The sequence below is a fragment of the Lutra lutra genome, chromosome 4 (genome assembly GCF_902655055.1).
Source record: "Lutra lutra chromosome 4, mLutLut1.2, whole genome shotgun sequence".
In the NCBI taxonomy this organism is placed as follows: Eukaryota; Metazoa; Chordata; class Mammalia; order Carnivora; family Mustelidae; genus Lutra; species Lutra lutra.
This window is the reverse complement of record NC_062281.1, coordinates 180826624-180844564: the sequence shown is the minus strand read 5'-3', so window position 1 is coordinate 180844564 and position 17941 is coordinate 180826624. Positions and strand designations below refer to the sequence as shown.

At 45.3% G+C, this 17941-nt stretch overlaps 1 protein-coding gene across 2 annotated transcripts in view; it reads right to left on the bottom strand.

Annotated features, from left to right (window-relative positions):
* Positions 1 to 17637, bottom strand: part of LUZP1 (leucine zipper protein 1) — a 104692-nt gene extending 87055 nt beyond the window's left edge. The window contains exon 1 of one of the 2 annotated variants that reach the window (XM_047723719.1): positions 17392 to 17637. The gene's annotated coding sequence lies outside the window, so the exon portion shown is untranslated. Of the gene's footprint in view, positions 1 to 11080; positions 11180 to 17391 lie in introns of those variants that run through there. The other variant, XM_047723718.1, reaches the window with a different exon arrangement.
* Positions 17638 to 17941: the final 304 nt, after the last annotated feature.

Here is a 17941-nt window from a genome sequence, read left to right as displayed (position 1 = left end):
GGTCCCAGGATCCTGCTTCCCTCTCTCTCTCTCTCTGCCTGCTTGTGATCTCTTTGTCAAATAAATAAAATCTTAAAAAAAAAAAAAAAAAAAAAAGAACAAGATATGTTGTCAGACCCAGATGGATGGTACCAATTTTCTATCTGAACTCTTCTGCCTCCACAGAAAGGCCACACACATAATGCCTGGGTAAGTGGGTCAGCAAAATATATTTCACCTTTTAATTATAATGAGTTCAAATCTGTTCCTATATATATATTTGCCTCTCAGCAGACTAAAAATATTCTTTCCCTTTAAAAAAAAAAAACTATCTTTTAGACAGAAAAAAAGAGACTATTAAAATTTGCAAATAAGATACTGTTATTAATACAAGATAATGTTCTCATTGGACTTTCAACTCAATCAAGAGTACAAGTTAAACAGGTTATATTTGTGCTCGCTTCGGCAGCACATATACTAAACAGGTTATATTCAAGCAATGATTTTTATTTACAGCTTCAAAATAAGTGCTGTTAACTCAAGTCATGTTGGGAAGCAAGAATCTCTTCCAGGAATGCCACCAAGCCGCAAAACCTTTTTGAAATTCTATTTGCAGATTCTCAAAAGATGAACCTCACACACAAAATTCCTAGTCTCCACCTCTTAGAATTACATCTCATTTATGACCAAAAACCATACAGATTACTCACTTCATTCACCAGACTTGCTTACCTCTAAAAGTTAAATATAACTCCGCTGAGATGAAGACTTATCAGGATTAAGAATGTGCGATATGCTCTAAAAGCAAATTCAAAAGAAGTATATAGCACAGCATGGAAATCTCATTAAAATAAATATATATTTATTTCCCATTTTGGAAATGTCTGGTATTTGTTTCTATTTTTATTTTTTAAGATTTTATTTATTTGACAGAGAGAGAGAGAGAGAGATCACAAGTAGGCAGAAAGGCAGGCAGAGGGAGAGGGAGAAGCAGGCTCTCCACTGAGCAGGGAGCCCAATGTGGGACTTGATCCCAGGACCCTGGGACCATGACCTGAGCTGAAGGCAGCCGCAAAACCAGCTGAACCACCAGGCGCCCCTGGTATATTTGTTTTTTTAAAAAAGCAGTCATGGGGCACCTGGGTGGCTCAGTGGGTTAAAGCCTCTGCCTTCAGCTCGGGTCATGATCCCAGAGTCCTGGGATTGAGCCCCGCATTGGACTCTCTCCTTGGCAGGGAGCCTGCTTCCCCTCCTCTCTCTCTGCCTGCCTCTCTGCCTACTTGTGATCTCTGTCAAAAAAAAAAAAAAAAAGGCAGTCATATTACCCTATAGATACCCTCAGAGATGACCATAAAACCAGAGTTAATGAAAATGGAAGTCTGAAATATCATACCAGATCTGCGCAAAAGCAACAAAATGATACTGCGGGTAACAACTGAAGTTGTTTAATTGAAACAATTGAACTATGCTGCTTTGTAACACTGGCTCCCAGAGTGCCTCTGAAGGAACAGTGTTTAATATGGTTATTTATATCCATCCTTCTTGAAAATTTACATTTGGTTCACGCTGGTTTGGGTACACTAGAATTCTCCAAAAGAAGGAACTTCCAAGTTGTCTTTTGGAAAAACAAACAAACAAACAAAAACCAAACCTGTCTTTTGTTCTTTTTTTCATTGTTTAAAGGGATGGATTTGGGGGCACCTGGATGGCTCAGTGGGTTAAGCCTCTGCCTTCCGCTCAGGTCATGATCTCAGGGTCCTGGAATCGAGCCCTGCATGGGGCTCTATGCTGGGCAGGGAGCCTGCTTCCCCCTCTCTCTCTGCCTGCCTCTTTGCCTACTTGTGATCACTCTGTCAAACAAATAAATCTTTTTTTAAAAAGAGAGAGCTGGATTTGGAGTAAGAGAGGAAATTATCCCAGCTTAGTTCGCCTAAACCTAACACATCCTGCTCCAAGTACCTGGACTGTAATCTACTTAGCACACACTTCAAAATTTGGTTAATATTTTTCTCCTAAAGAAAAAAAAAAAATCTGGCACAGTGGTAATTTATGCCAATATTTCAGCAACTGTCAATCAAAATTTTCTAAAAATCCCAAATTTGACCCTCAACAGCTTTGTGACACTAGGTAAGATACACAGTTTCTCTGTGTCCCAGTTCCTAATCTGTGAAATGGGGCTAAAATAATAAACAATATATCTATTTCATGGGTGTGGTGAGGATTAAATGAGATTATGTGCCTGACACATGGCAGGTACTCAATAAATATTTGTTAAACGAACAAGTAAATGAAAGAATGCACATAAAATGCTTAAGATAGTACCTAACAAATATAACTAATGTTGTAAAATCACTTGAGATCTTTACCTAGAAAAAGCAAAAGTAAATGGCTAACAATATTAATATCACCAGCCCAAAATTCTATAGCCAGACTCAATATTTTTCAGTGATTTTCAAGTAGGCAAATAATTTTCAAGTATTACAATGGTTTGAAAGAGTCTCATGTATTATCTTACAAACAGTAATCTCAATTTCCAGTTGCAGGGTCTCTCTTTAAGTGATGAAGAGCTGGCTAGAACATCCAGAAATTATCTCTCACTTGTACCAATTCCAACCACATAGCCAACACTTGGGGCTAAGGATGAGCCATTCAAGGAAAACAGATTAGTAAATGAAATTAAACTAGTCACTGAGAAAGCCCCTAGCTTCATTAGAAATTAGTAAAGTTAAAATTAAGCTTTAAAAAATTCTTGGGCCACCTGGGTGGCTCAGTTGGTTCAGCCTCTGTCTTTCGCTGGGTCATGATCCAGGGGTCCCGGAATTGAGCGACACTGGGCTCTGTGCTCAGCGGGGAGCCTGCTTCTCCCTCTCCCTGTCGCTCTGCCTACTTGAGCTCTCTCTCTCAAATAAATAAAGTAATAAATACATACATACATACGTACATATTCTTGAGTTTTTTCTAGTCTGCCCAATATACAAAGATGTTATCTGACTTTAGACTAAATCATATTAATTTTAAAACTAATAAGAACAGACAATTTTTCTTCTATTCTTTGGGTAAACAAATATGTAAAACTGAAATAACGGCCAATATTTGCTATGTACCAGGTATTATGAACTAAATGCTCCTGTACATTAAATTATTTAATCCTCACAACCACTCTTCCCATCAGAAAGACGGAAAAATTGAGGCTTCCTGAGGCTACGGAAGACAGAGAGCTCAAGCAGGAAGAACAGCAGGCAGTTTAAACTGTATAGTTTTAAATGACCTTATAAGGTAAAGTGCTATTTAACCAAAATGGTCAAAGAATGAGAATAAGACACAAGTAGATAACCAAATGCCAAAGAATCAGAATATAATAAATCACACTTAATAAAAGTTTACTTGAATAAAACTAAAATGACTCAGGAACACACTCCAAGATCTCCCGATGCCTAGAAGCCAATGTTATGAACAACTGTGAATATGAAAAGTGCAGGAGACTGGGTTGAGTACATACTAACTTTGTAATCCATTCTGAAGGTCACTTTTTACAAGATCTTATTTATTTATTTGTCAGAGAGAGAGAGAGAGAGAGAGAAAGAGAGCGTGTGAGCGCACAAGCAGGGGGAGGAGCGGGCAGAAAGAGCAGACTCCCTGCTGAGCAAGGAGCCTGATGTGGGACTAGATCTCATGACCTAAGCCAAAGGCAGATGCTTAGAGTCGCTTTTTATAACGAATTCCCCATAGTTTATCATTTGTCTCCTCACATTTCAAAAGAAAAGTTCAGTTATTACAGTCCAGTGGTAGTACTTAGTATGGGTATATATAAATGCATTCTACTTATTATACTTTTTTATTTTGACCTAGTAGGGGTAAAAAGTGAAGAGGCTGGTTTCATAAGATATTTCTAAGTTGTTAATGGAAAAAAATAACAGTGAGAGATTAGGAACGATTGTGAACAAAATTATTCCAACAACTTCTCTCAGAAACTTCCTTAAGTACCTCTGCTCCAATGTTTCCACAAAAACAACTACTAAATCACCCCACAATCTTCTGATATAATTCCATCAGAAAAGTCAAAATGGGGTACCTGGCTGGCTCAGTCAGAGTGTGCAACTCTTGATCCCCACGTCATGAGTTTGAGCCCCATGTTGAGTGCAGAGGTTACTTAAAATTTTAATTTTAAAAAAAGGTCACAATTATCATTGCTTTAAAATACGTATTAGGCTCCTCTTTTTTTTAATTAGGCTCCTCTTAAAAAGGTTTTACATGTATCACCCCATTTTGCCACATGTATATTAAGTTAAATCATCCCAGTTACAAGGAATTTAAATTTGCATTTAAATCGCCTTAAAGTATGCACAATATTAGTACCTATGTCCCTCTGCCTTTAATAAAAGAAGAGGAATTACTACTGAGAGCTCACTGACAAGTCAGAGAAGGTACTGTTAATTGTCTCGGAGTCTTCACCCTTGACATCAAAATAAAATGTTATTCAACAAAATAGTTCAAGTGAGGTATTACCCTGTCTCTCGTTTCAGTTAATAACTCCAATCTGAGAGCATTAGACAAGCACTGATTAAGCATCTAAGAAAAAACTGTGCATAATTAGTTCTTTGCTGGTGACAGATTCCAAAGGAGTATCTGCTTTGTGGTACCAGGACTGGACTTCTGTACTTTTACACTCTGATAACTGCCAACCACCGTGAAGCAGCTAGAGCTCCCAGTTAGAGAAGACACTAAGAATTCTAATAAAGAGTCCATGGTTGTTTTGTTGTTTTAAGATTTTATTTATTTGACAGAGAGCACAAGCAGGGGAAACAGGAAGAGGAAGAGGGAGAAGCAAAAAAGAGTCCACGTTAATAACCCTAAGAAATTAAAATTGCTACCTATACATAAGCATCATTATGATCAATCATCAAAAATTCTGCTGAGGGTCTACCATGTGCAAAGCCCAGTTAAAATAAATGAGGGGAGTTACCAGCTAAAACAACTTAGCTTCTGGTCAAATTAGGTAAAGATACAAACTAGTGAAACTGACCAAGAACATAAGGGGTACTGGCATTACAAGCTACAAGATTTGGAGGAGGGGAGTCTTGGATCCAATTAGGTAGATAAGATACATGCTAGTATGACTTACCAAGAAGATAAGGGGTATCAGCAATAAATGTCAAAATTTGAGAGAAGATTTACTATGGCAAAGTCAGCACAGACTTCACAGAAGGGAACTGAGCTGAGCCTTGAAGGATGGAAAAGTTTAAATAGTTAAACAGCATAAGAGAAGAAAAGGACAAAAGATAATGGAAACAAAGATGCTGAATTGGGAAAGTGGTCATTAAATATTAAATACCGACTACACGTCAGTCACTATGTCAGGTACTAGGGATACACTGATGAACAAAACAGAGGAGTTCCCTGCTCTTGTGAAGTCTAGTGGGGAAGGCAGATAATAATCATGCAAGCAGATATATTATTATAAACTGTAATAGGTGCTATGAAGGGAGGCAACAGACTCCAGTAACAGGGGATAACGGAACAGGACTAGGCAAGATAAAATGATGAGGGAGGGTATCTCTGATACATATGCTGAGGCTTGAAGGATGCAGCCAGGCAAAGAAAGGGGAAAGGGTGTTCAAGAAAGAGAGAGCCACAGCTTATACATATAAAGGCCCGGTGGTAGGAAAAAGCTTGTTAAGGGTAAGTAAAAAGCTGCTGTGACTGAAGTATAACGGCCAACAAGATTGGTATAAGGTGAAGTTGGAAAGGTAGGCGGGACCAGGTTATATAAGACATCATAAAGCCAAAATAAAGAGTTTGAATTTCGATTTTATTCCAAGCCCTAAAGAAAACCCTTAAAAGTTTTTGCATACTCACAAACATACTGTTGAATAAAAGGAATCAGACCCAAAAGAATATCTACTATGTGATTCCATTTTTACAAAAGTACAAAACAAGCAGAATTAATATATGCTGTTAGAAGTCATGCAGGGAGATGGACGGGAGACAGGAACTGGAAAGGAGCTCGGTGGGGGCTTCTGGGTACAAGTAATACTGTTTCTTGATCTAGGTGCTGGTTCCACAGATAGATCCAATTTGTTAAAAAAAAAAAAGAAAAAAATAAAATTGTACTCTCTCTCTCTCTCTCTCTATATATATATATGCACACACATGTGTTCTCTCAAATAAATAAATAAAATCTTTTTGTTGTTGTTGTTTAAAGATTTTATTTGTCAGAGAGAGAGACAGCACAAGCAGGAGGAGCGGCAGGCAAGGGGAGAAGCAGGCTCCTGCTGAGCAAAGAGCCTGATGTGGGACTCCATCCCAGGACCCTGGGATCATGACCTGAGCCAACGGCAGACGCTTAATGGACTGAGGCACCCAGGCATCCCAATAAAATCTTTATTTAAAAAAAATGGGAAGGGTGCCTAGGTGGCTTGGCGGGTTGGGCCTCTGCCCTCAGCTGAGGTGGTGATCTCAGGATGCTGGGGTCAAGCCTCAAGTCTAGCTCCCTGCTCTGCAGAGTCTGCTTCTCCCTCTCCCTCTGACCCTCTTCCTGGCTTGTGCTCTCTGTTTCTCAAATAAATGAATAAAATCTTCAAAACAAAACAAAACCAAAAAACCCACAGCAATGCCTGAAAGATCTGCAATGCTTGCTATGCTTTGCCTTATATTTCAATATGGTATTTCCAAGTTCTTCCCTTGCTCCCTCAACCCTAATACACAGAGTGTAACAAAACGGATCCCAAACTTGAGTACCAGTCACTCTGAGCTCAAATCATTGGTCTCTTCCCCTCACTAGCTCTGCCAGTAACTGCTCTGAGCTCAGCTTCCTCATGTATAAAGAAGATAATAACTACCGCACAGAGTTATTATTTTCTCCCTACCATCACCCAAAATATTGAGTTGGTAGACTGGTATTTTAATTTAATTATTATTTCCTAATGTTATACGGAGGGCCTATGGCTGATGAGTTTCCATTCTCAAGACTGGCAGGTAGGAGAGAGGGTTGTCAAGTAGTCAACATATAGAAACAGAATGGATAAAGAGAAACAAGTAATAAGAGATAAAAATGGGGCTGCTTCTAGGGGCGCCTAGATGGCTCAGTAGGTTAAGCATTGGACTCTTGATTTCAGCTCAGGTCATGACCTCAGGGTCAAGCCCCTCAACCAGTACCGAATCTGCCTGAGACTTCTTTTCCTCCCTCTCACCCTCCAACCTCCACTCACACTCGCTCATGCCTGTTCTCTAGATAAATAAAAAAAATTTTTAATGGGACTGCTTCTAGAAGCCTGGAAACAGAGGCTTCAAACTTTTTCCAAGAAAGACTTGGGCTTTAGCAGATTGGGACAGGTTCAGCTTTAGCAGATTGGGACAGGTTCAGTAAGCTAAGAAATTATGAGGAGGAGTGCCCAAGTAGCTCAGTCAGTTAAGCATCTGACTCTTGATTTCCACTCAGGTCCACGTTCTCTCGGTGGTGAGATCAAGCCCCAAATCGTGTTCAGCACAGTCTGCTTCTCTCCCTCTTCCTCTCCCCTTTACTCCCCCTCTGACCCCCGTTTTCTGTCTCTCTCCCCGCCCTCAAATAATCTTAAAAAAAAATTATGACAAGGAAAAAATAATCTTAAGTCTTCCAAGAAAGACAATTTCTACCTGATATATTCCCTTTGCAGAATATTAGCTAAAATAAGTTAAACACTAAGGATATTCTGCTATAGGTGGAAGGGCAAGGGCTTCAATTATTTTACAGCATCCCCACCCTTAAGAATTATTTGAACTATAAGGTGTAAGTATACTTCCTATACACTTCCTAAGAACAGGCAAAGATGTTGAATTTTCATACTGCAGAAGGTACCATATCAAAAAGGAAACAAAAATACAAGTTCGACTCCTGAATAAATCTTTGAGTAATGTTCCCCCACAATGTGTATCCTTGCCCTGAAATGAAAACCTGATTCCTCATGAATTTCTCTCCCCTGATCTGCCAAGTATCCCTATCTCTACCTGTCTTATTCTTCGCATGCACCTCACCAATAAATATCTACAATTTCCCTATTTCCTACAAAGTTGGCATACTGACTCTCTAGTACTCACTCTGATCTCACCAGTTCCAATCTAGGAACACAGAAACTTGACAACATTCCCAGGGATCACTTAGCAAACCAATACCTTAAAAACAACACAGTTTAAACAAATGATGACAGTCGTGGGAATTACAGAACTGCATACATTTGTCAAAGCTCATCAAACTGCACACTTAAAATTGATGAATTCTACTGTATGTAAATTTCACCTTGATAAAGCTGATTTTTTAAAAAAGAATGCATGTAGTTCCTCAGCAAATATTTACTGAGCATCTATTATGTGCTTCAAAGTTTATACCAAATCTTTCAGCTTGACTATCTGGGTCTTACCTGTAAGTAATGAAGTTTTCAGAAGCTGACCCTGTCCCAAAAAGCTGTATTACATGAAAAATGGTTCTGCTTCTGATCATGAATGTCACCCAAATGATGGCCTCTACAGTAGAAAAACCACTAGCTATCCGTCATCTTCCACTTCTATAAATGAAATCTATGATCACCCAGGTGTCTGCATTTCCATACAAATGCCTCCATCATAAAAAAAAAAAATAGATATATATATTAGGCACCTACTGCATATAGGACAAACCACTAGCACAACTTCTTTGAAAACCAAAAATATCTCAAAGGCATACTGACAACTTTGATGGAAGAAAAAGCAAGCAACACTACTGAGGAATAAACTTAATGGACTTATTCTACAGTCCAAGGTGACCCAGTGGCTGAGTCTGAGGCCTAGGAACTAATGCATTGTGCTTAATGGAGATAACCATGGACCTCAGAAACAGACTTGGGTTTGAATTCCAGCTCCACTTCTTACCAACTGTATGTGTAAACCTGGGGAAGTCATTTTACCTTCCGACCTTCAGTTTGTACATCTGTGAAGCAGGGTAGCCAAATACCACCTCACAGCACTGTTGTGAAAATTGTATGAGATCTATACCACCTAGCACAATTCCTGGGCACAAGGAGGCAACTCAAAAAATAAGCTCCCTCTCTTGCTCTTAAATTATTTAGGAGTAAAAAAATACCTGTTAATCAAGGCTAATTCACAATCCCTGTTAGTAATCACAGAACAACAATGAACCTGTACATGCTACCTTGTTCATATTCTAATCAACTCCCTCCCCACCCCACTATCTCCAGTTTTTCAAACTTTAGTTACTATGTTTAGAAAAGTGATTTAATTTTAGAAACCTGGAAAATTCTTCTGAGTAAATCAAGCAAAACCTTAATCTGCCCCAAGGGGAATCCTGAGCAAAATAATTATTTCTGACAGAAGAACTATCTATGGGAGTTACCCAATTTAACCACACAAATGCCGCCAAAGCTGCACACAACGTGACAGAATCCAATCTGGAACATACTGTACAGGTTCTCCAAAGGGAACTATCCTCCTAAAATCCAAGCTGTCCCTCCCTACCTACCTAATCTGAGCCAATAAAATCTTACCAGGGGATCCGAATTTCCCCCAACTCTGACTCTAGTCCAGCTCCTTAGACCAGAACTGCAGCAGTCCGTAAAATGCCCTGAACTAACCCCACCTCTGAAAATATCCCCAAAAGGCAGGGATGTCCAGGGGGTATTTTCTCCTCAATCAAAAGATAAGGCACCAGAAGCTCAGAAGCACAATCCCCTTCCCAAGGTCATTCAAGTCCGTGAAGGTGTGACGGGAGAATCTGCAAGCTATCTCTGGCTTTCTGGAGATTACACTGCAGGGCTGGTTTTTTGTTGGTTTGGGGGGGGGGGGGGGGCGCTAGTCTCTCTCCTCCCACCCTTAAGTGTGAGCACTGGTCTCGGCATTTCCGAAACAAGCCACAACAAGCTCTGCAGTGTTAGGAAAGGGGCTGACGCGACGAAGAAACAGATGCTCCAAAGCAAGATGGTCTTTCTCGGCTCGCAGAGCCTCCTCCAAGGTTATAAGGAGAAACCGCAGGCACCTCTGAGAGTTCTCATGCGGGCTGCGAACCCCTAGCCCGGCCGCTCCGGGACGCCGGCTTCCCCGCAGGCAGCCTCCGCAGCCAGAGGCCACGGGCCCCAGAAACCGCACTTCTTTCCTGCGCTTCGGGAAGCCATGGCTCCTTCCCGGCCGGGGCAGGGGCGGGGGTGCGCAGGGAGGCGGGCCGCGCGCGCTGCGGAAAGTTCACCGCGGCGGCGGCGGCGGCGGCGGCGGCGGGCGGGGGGCGGCCCCGGCCCGGCTCGCCCGCGTCCCCCTGCAGATTCCACCATTAATTAGTCCTAAGGACTGTCTACTGGCAACTTAAACAAAGCGAATGCCTCGAATTCCTTCCCGGCCCAGCGGTCTGGCTGCGAGGCCAGCATCGGCCGGGACGCGGGCCGGCGCGGCGGGCCGACAGCTGCGGCGGTGGCGGGACCCCTCCCCAGCCGGCCCGCGCCCCCGCAGCCCGGTCCAGCAGCCTAGCCCGAGCGCTCCCAAACCTCCCTCCTCCTCCTCCTCCTCCTCCTCGTCCTCCTCCTCCACCTCGGGAGCTCCCGGGCTCTTCCTGTAAGATCACTTCCTTCCTCCCGGGTGCCCGCGGGCCCCGCGCAGCCCCCTCCCCGGCGGTCCCGGCCCCCCGCCTGGCCAGCCGCTCCCCGCCCCCACCGCGCCCCGCGCTCCCTCCGGCTGAAGCCCAAACTCGACCCGAAACTCTCCTCCGCCCCCCGAAAATGTCCCCTCGGCTCTCTGACCCAAACATTTCTCCTCAGATTCTCGCTCCCACCAAAAGTCTCTCAGAACCTTCCCTCCCCCTCCAACAGAAAAATTTCCAACTCCAAAAAATTTCTCAAGGTCTCGCCCCCCCCCAAAAAAATCTCCCCTTCCGAGTCCTTTCTCCAAAATTCCGCTCCAACCGCCCCCCGCCCCAACTCCGTACCCCCCAGCCCTCCCCCGGGTGCGCCCACCGGTTCTGCCCTGTCGCTCCTGGGTGCCCGACCCCTTGCCCGGGCAAGCTGCCCCCTCCGGCCGCCCTCCTCCGGCCCCGGCCGCCCGCCCCGGCCTCCCGCGCCGCGCGCTTGCCGTCTCCCCGCGAACCCCTCACCTTGGCGACTCCAGCCCGCGCTCCCGCCCGCCGAGGGGTCCCGCGCTCCGCTCCCGGCAGCCGGCGCCTCCTCCGGCTCCCCGGGACTGACAATGAGGGGCGGGGCCTGTGTGGCGTCAGAGCCCTGGAAGGCGGGGCCTCTTGTGAGGGGGCGGGGCTGATAGGAAGTCCCGCCCCCTCCGTTCTTCAACCCCCTTCTCCTCGGACTTGGACTTTGCCAAGTTTTTATAGCTTGACGAGCTAGGTGCCCCGGGCCTGTGCTAGGCGCGGTGCGAAATCGAAATGGCAGACGAGGAAGATGTCCTGCTTTCAAGAGGGGCAGTCCCAGGAGGGTTGTGAGGATTAAATGAGATAATCCATGTAAAGGTGTTTAGCCCAGGGCCTGGTATGGAGTAATCACTCAAAGAATACTATTTCCGGGTGCCTGGGTGGCTTAGTGGGTTAAAGCCTCTGCCTTCGGGTCATGATCTCGGGGTGCTGGAATCGAGCCCCGCGTTGGGCTCTCTGCTCAGCAGGGAGCCTGCTTCCTCCTCTCTGCCTGTCTCTCTGCCTCCCTGTGATCTCTGTCTGTCAGGTAAATAAATAAAATCTTAAAAAAAAAAAAAAGAATACTATTTCCATTACTCAACACACATGGAAAAGGCACTCAGCGTGGAGGAATGGGTTCCAGTCCCCAGCTCTGCTATTAATTCATTGTGTGGCCCTAGACAAGTCTTTTTCCATCTATGTTCCTGACTTTTACCTTCTTTAAGATGGGAAGGAGTGATGACCAGATCATCTCAAAAGTCACTCCGATAGTTCTATGACACATTTCCAGGGAAGCTACTACATGCAAGGGACCTAGGGCTCAGAGAAGTGGGGAGGGGGCCTTTGAAGGGAGCTCAAATCCCACACCCAGCCACAGATACACTCTCCCCATAGATGCCCTCCCACGTGCTGGCACAGAGCTGCGTTCACAAGCCAGGACACAGATGCACTGAGGGCTGCTACTTCTCTGACTGCAGCAGCATAGCTGGTCTCTTGAGACATCTCTTGTGTAAGCTCCTTATTGCCTGCGGAATAAGGGCCAAAACCCTGGCCTGGTCTGGTCTCTTCCTACCTTTATACACACACACAGACATACACACACTGTAAAGTTTATCCAAACTTCCACTCGCACACCCACTGCTTTCCCACATCTGCCCCATGGCTCATGCTCTTCCCCTGCTGTCTCATCTCAACTTACAACTCCTCCTACTTTCCCCCAACCAGTAGCCCACTCTCCCAGCTCTCCATACCCGAATACCTGTGCGCAATGTTTAACTTTCATGTGGGCATGAACACATTGTAACTTGTGTCAAACTGACCTTCTGTTTGTTTCTTAGCACTTCCTCACCTCCTTGAAGTCAGAAACCACACATGGGGGCGCCTGGGTGGCTCAGTGGGTTAAGCCGCTGCCTTCGGCTCAGGTCATGATCTCAGAGTCCTGGGATCGAGCCCCGCATCGGGCTCTCTGCTCAGCAGGGAGCCTGCTTCCTCCTCTCTCTCTGACTGCCTCTCTGCCTGCTTATGATCTCTGTCTGTCAAACAAATAAATAAAATCTTTAAAAAAAAAAAAAAAAAAGAAAAAAAAAAAAAAAAGAAACCACACATGGTGTCAGAAAACCCTGGAATTATACACCCTTGTTCTGGCCCATGCTACCTGTCTTTGAGCTTCATTCTTCTCATGTGTAAAAAGGGGCTATGAATATAGTCCTTGCAGTGTTTGTTCTGAAATTACATAAAATACTGTGTGGAAAGCACCGGGCACAGTGTTCCAGAAATGATGTGGTTGTCGTTCTTATTTTCATCATTATCACCAATACTATTTCCAGCTCCTAATAGCACATAGCACCCCTAGTGATACTCCTCCCAGTCATTTCATAGGGTTAGACTTGGAGGTCCGGAGAGAAGAGGCTCAGAACAGAAACCAACGCTCCAGTTTCTAGACCGCAGGGGGATTCTGCGGAGTCACATCTGACACCCCAGGGCATCTGTGTCACTCAGCACCCCCCTAAGTGGGGGACAGCTCCGAGTTCTCTCTGCAAGTGATTTGCAGCAAAGCTGACCCATTTCTCCCTCATGCCTTTCCGCTCTAGCTTCCCTGACAAAGAGATAGATCTGTGTTCAACAGCGCTTGGCATCTCTGCAGTCCTCGAGGAGAGCTGCAGTAAGGCACTGGGCGTTTCCAGAGTGCTGGCCTGTGGGAAGAGGGAAAAGGCTTTGGGGTTCTGATTAATTTCCTGAGCTGCAGACAGGCAAATGGCTGTCCTGAAATGCCTGGGCTGGTTCTTAAGGGCCCTTAACAAAGTGCAGCTTATTTTTAGAAGAAGAGATTCAAAAATGCCACTTCCCATGAAAAGTAGGCATGGCCACAGGATTGCTGCAGGCAAAGAAAAGGCCTTTACTGAGTTCCTCCTGTGTGGGGATGCCGATTTCCAGACATTGCAAACAATTGGCAGAGAGAACCCTACAGGGGAGGTTCTGAAGACAGAACCTTCTCTCCAAGACCCACGAGCCCATTAATCATGTATTCTCTCATTCATTCACAACAAAGGTTTTGCCACAGAAAAGCTCAGGATGCAAATCTCAAGACCTTGGGTCTTCAAGTCTCTGCACCTCAGTCTGTCATCTGAAAAATGGTAATAATAATAGTACCCATCTCATACAGTGGCTTTACAGAAGATTAAATGAAATAACTTGTGGAAGAGCTTAGTTTGGAGCCTAGCCTCACCTGGTTCATGCCCCAATATGGTGGCTGCTGTTCTATTCCAACACATCCTCCCAGTAAGGCCTGTCCTGTGCTGGCCTCCAGGCTGGATGTAGGGGGAACAAGGAGTCTTGGCCTCTAGAATCTCACTCAGTAAAAGGAGTGGGGTAGATTTTTGGTTCTAGGCACTTCGGCTGCGAAGAAATTCTGCTGCAAATGTTTTCACCACATAACCCATTGTCCCTCGGGCAGTTTTGCCATAAAAGATCAAAATAACTGGTTGATAGTTTGGTTTGATCGTTTGGTTTCATCAAACTGGTAGATAAGTTGGTTTCATTTCTCCATTGACTCAGTACTCCTATTTTTATATTATATAAATTGTAGCCCTCAGAATGGTCAGTACAGTGGTACAGAGCTTTGAATCCACACTTCCCAGAACACTTTGGAACGGCAAGCAAGGGACATGGGACAAAATGCCCAAACCAGACAACAATGTAGAAGGCTTCCACAACACAATAGAAAGCTCAGTTACAAATATGCAATCTACTGTTTGGAGACTGATACCTCTCTTAAGGAAGGAAGAAATTTTAGTGAAAAAAGGAAAAGTCTGGGGCATCTGGCTGGCTCAATAGGAAAGGCACGTAACTCTTGAGTTTAAGCCCCACACTGGGGGTAGAGATTAGTTAGATAAATAAACTTTATAATAAAGGAAAAAGAGTAAGAGTAGGGTTCGGAATTATAGGTGCAGTGGGATCTCATGGTTTTAAGGTATGCACTCAATACATGCATAAAAGTGGAGAATATAGAGAATGAAATAGACCTTTTTTTCATCCTGATTTGCTTTTCTTTGTGATGTGTGTATATAGCAAGAACTTTCAAAAAGACTCTGCTAAATTCTAAGAGAGGAGAGGGGATGAAAACAGCTACAACGCAATCAGCAGCGGGCATCTGAACCATCTGTGCATACACCCATAGAAATTTCCACAGTTTCCATTTCATTCCAAGGAAAGCCCCTACCCAGACAATTCTCCCTCACCCCACTCTCTAGCCCTTCACTACACTTGAACTTTCAATGCTACAGCCAAAGGCAAGAATCCTAACATAATTTCCAGAAGCCATGGCAAGGCCAGTAGGAAAAGACTTTAAAGTAAGAAGAATTTTTTTGCTGCCTGCCCTGTGCCGCTCCTGAAGAATAACAATATGTCAGCATCTTTTGTCTACTGTGCCTAAACTTGCACTTTCGTTTTTCCCCATATCTCTCCTGCAAATTAAATTTTTTACAAGGAGCTTACATTATGTGGTCATCAGAAAAAATGCAGTAAAAATAGGTATAAAAGGAAAGCTAACCAAGCTCGTGTTGGTCCACTTTTGCTGGTTGCAAACAATAAATTATAACAATGTGGTTGAGGCCAGTGCTAAGTTTCATAGGAATCATAGAAAGCGAGAGTGGGAAGGAATAAAAATCGCCCTCAATTTCTCCTACTGTCCCCCTCAGTGGCATGATTTCCAGTCCCTTCTAATAGCAGGCCACCCACCAAGACCTGTATTTCATTCATTCATTCAACAAACACTTATGGATCCTTTACTGTAAACCAAGCATCATACTGGGCACTTTACAGATACTATCTCATACAGGTTATGGAGGTCATTATTCCCACCTTGCAGATTAGGAAAACAAGGCTCAAGGGAAGTAAAGCAACTTGCCCAAAGTCTCACATCTAGTGGGATCCAAACCAAGACCTTCACAACATCAAAGCCCATTTCCTAAAGGATGTGGGCTGAATTCCAAAGCGATTGACTTATGTCCTTGGGCAGCCATTATTGCGTGGGTGGCCTTGGCCAAGTCACTGAATTCTTCTCAGCAGCAGTGTCCCCATCCCTGCAAGATAAGGTTTTACCCAGATATTTCATGTAAGTTATGCTCTTTTTAAGTCATGACACATAACACAAAAGGAAGGGGTTCCACCAGCTCTTGAGGGACGCTCACTCATCTTAAGATCTCTTGGTGCCTTCCCTATTAACATTTACCCCATTAACACATTTATGGTTCCTTACTGAACTCTATCATTACTCCCACCAGCCTGGAACCTCCTCCAGGACAGAAACAACACTTAGTCATTTCTGATCCCTTTCTGCCCCCAATGCAGCATCTGGCATGCAGCCCTCCTCTCCCTCCCTCTTTTATTTATTTCATAATAAATGGCTAAGGGCCTAAGATGCCCCAGGCACTGCACAGGCTAGAAGACAGCAAAGGGCCCTGCCTTCTTAGAGCATGGCTGTTGGGGTAGAGAGACAAAATAACATTAAACACAACTTGTTACTTAAAAACAATTGTATTGGGCGCCTGGGTGGCTCAGTCGGTTAAGCCGCTGCCTTCGCTGCCTTCGGCTCAGGTCATGATCTCAGGGTCCTGGGATCGAGTCCCGCATCGGGCTCTTTGCTCAGCAGGGAGCCTGCTTTCCTCTCTCCCTCTCCGCCTGCCTCTTTGTCTACTTGTGATCTCTCTCTGTCAAATAAATAAATAAAATCTTTAAAAAAATTTAAAAATAAAATAAAATAAATAAAAACAATTGTGTTAAGCTCCAGGGAGCATCAGGTTTGGGGGATGTGGAGTGGGAACCTAACTGAAACCAGGAGACAGGGAAGACTTCCTGGAGGAGGTGGGTTTGAGGCTCAGAAAGACTAAAGAATTTGTTCAAGGGCACACAGCGGCTAAGCACAAAAGCTGGGATTTTAACCTAGGAACACCTGACTCCAAAGTCCATGCTGTACCTTCTAGAGAATTCTGCTTTCCATCTCCTCCATCTTACTCTTCCCTGGCTTTTATTAGTGAAAGAGGAATCGGGTCTGTTTAACACTGGGTGCTCTGAAGCAAGATCCTTCCCAGCTTTGGGGATGAGACACCCCATTGAGAATCTGGTGACATCTGTGAAACCTCTCCCAGGAATTACATGTATACGACACACCCACCATATCTTGCCTACAATTTCAGGGCATCCTGAGGCCCAGGATTAGAACTCACACCACGGAGGACCATACGACCTTAGAGATTCTAGAACCTCTGAAAAGAGACTCCAGGATTCCATAGGCACCTCAAATCCCCAAACATACCCCAGAAACTCTATGGAAAGATTCTGAAGATCCAGCCAGAAGATCCTGGGATCCTATAGAGAACCCCAGTCCCACCGGAGTAGGACCAGGGCCCTGCAGTGAGATTTTTAAGGTGCTATAGGCAGCTGAGGAACCTCAAGTCCTCATGAAACTGGGGTCCCCACCGAGGAACCCATGACCTTGGAAAGCCACGGTGCTTAACCCTTTTTGGATACTGACGCCTTTAAAACTCTGAGCAAAAATGCAGCACACAACATGTTACACGCAAAATCAAGAAGTTCACAGACCTCTGGGAGCCCCGGGATTCAGACCTCCTGTTCTTGAGCTTCCACTCGAACCTAACCCCCCCCCCCCCAACCCCTCAAGAACCTGAACCAGGACCGCCTACTGAAGGCGCACCCTTCAGGGTCCAGCCGACCGCGGGTCGAATCCCGGCCTCGCTGTTTGCCAGCCGTGACCTTGGACCACTCACCGACAAACCCTCAGGCCTCAGCGACCTCTCCCTCCGCAGCCCAGCCCCGGCGTGGGCTCCGAGCCGAGCCGGGCGCGGCGGCGGCGCCTGGGGGACTCAGCCTCGGTGAATGGGGACCTGCGGGCACACTGCGCAGGGAGTGCGGGCGGCGGGGGAGGCAGCGCGCCTGCCGCAGTGACAGCTCCGCGCCGCGGCGGGTCTGGGAAGCCGGCAGTGCGGGGCGCGCTCGCGGCCTTTCCCACCCACCGGGCAGGGCGTGCCCGCCAGCCGGCTTCCTGCAGTCGAGGGCCAGGGAGGAGGGAAGGCGCTAAGGGGCCCGGGGCCTGGCAGGCCTGGTTCCTGGCTTTCTCTCCCCGTTTCCTGAGCGGGACCGCCGGGGGATGGGACCCAGCACAGACCTCCTTCCCGGGGAGCGCGGCCAGGAAATCGCGTCCTTGTTAACTCAGGTTCCTCCTCTCCGCCGGAAGGTGCCGACTGCCATCCACAAGCTTTCAGTCCTTAGGAACTGGGTGTGATGTGACCCACTTACCCCGGGAGGAAGCCGAGAGAT